The sequence below is a fragment of the Sinocyclocheilus rhinocerous genome, unplaced genomic scaffold (genome assembly GCF_001515625.1).
Source record: "Sinocyclocheilus rhinocerous isolate Xijiao unplaced genomic scaffold, SAMN03320098_v1.1 scaffold592, whole genome shotgun sequence".
NCBI classification, from domain to species: Eukaryota; Metazoa; Chordata; class Actinopteri; order Cypriniformes; family Cyprinidae; genus Sinocyclocheilus; species Sinocyclocheilus rhinocerous.
The window spans coordinates 1,057,910-1,059,411 of record NW_015642562.1 but is presented as its reverse complement, the minus strand read 5'-3'; positions in this window follow the sequence as shown (position 1 = coordinate 1,059,411).

Below are 1,502 nucleotides of genomic sequence, written 5' to 3'. Positions count from 1 at the left end.
ACACACACACACACACACACACACACACACACACACAGTATACAGTATGTAGGCCTAAATTTAAGATGTATTTGAATTGCATATAAAAATTCTATCCAATTTGGATTGCAAAGTTTTAACATAAACTAATCAGCTTCATGTTATGTATGTTTATCAGTTCAAATACATTACTCTTAAATTAGGCCTGAATATTTTCTCAGTGTGTTGTGCGTCTGTTGATTTCCCTCCTTCAGCTGCGATATTTTCATTACGGAAGCGATGACAATCTCCAAACGCTCACAGACACGCCTCTAATTAATAGACATGACATGAAAATGATGTGATGAATATGCAAACGCTGTGTTTATAGCGGAGCCGGTTTTCATTACTGCACAGTGTGAAAATACACAAACACACACAGTGACGCCAGATTATTAATGAAATGCACTTCTGAGTCTTTAATTATCTCCAATTATCTCTCTGTGTCAGTCGTGCTGAATTATTGTAGTAATATGATTTAGTTTCAGTGTGAGGGGTCAATATGTCATCGATTGTAAAGGTCTGTTCTGTAAATGAGAAACTATTCATTTTTCTTGAGAGGTAAAACGACAGTCAAACAAATGATCGCACCAGCAGAATACATGTGTATATGTGGATGACTTTTATTATGCTTTTTTTGTGGAAAATATTACCTGCAAAATGTCTTTTGTGTTCTACAGAAAAAACAAAGTCATACATGTTTGGAATGATGTGAGGGTGAGTAAATGATGAGAATATTATTATTACTACTACAGTAGATTAATGCTGTTGCTTCTAGCTAAAATATGAAATAATCCAGTCCATAAACCATAATAATACGTCCTCCAGTGAAAAATTGGTCTGGTCTGAATCAGGAGAGAAATCTGCACAGATCAAGCACCGTTTACAGTCCAAAACAGCTCGAAACAAATATGTGTCTGGATTTTGATGTGAGAGACAACAGGAGATTTCACTGGAGGAAGTGTTATTATGGATTATGGACTTGTATTTTAGCCAGAAGCAACAGTTTAAAGTTAAAAACGTCTTGATGGATTTGTTTCAGCTTTTGTCTTCTCCAGATGTTAACTGCTGGACTGGAGTGCTGTGGATTACTTGTGGATTATTGTGATGTTTTTATCAGCTGTTTGGACTCTCATTCTGACGGCACCCATTCACTGCAGAGCATCCATTGCTGAGCAAGTAATGCAATGCTACATTTCTCCAAATCTGATAAGGAAACAAACTCATCTACATCTTAGATGGCCTGAGGGTGAGTTAAATTTTAAGCAAATTTTTCATTTTTGGGTTAAGTTTTTCGAAAAATCCTTTTTTACAGTATAATAAAAACAGCTGTTCATTGTTAGTCTATATTAGCTCAGGTCCATTAAATAATACTAACAGATACAACTTTTGATTTTAATAAGGTAGTAGTAAATGTTAAAGGGGTGGTTCACTGGGTTTTTTCTAGGCTTGATTGTGTTTATGGGGTGCAGTTTAAAAAAAAA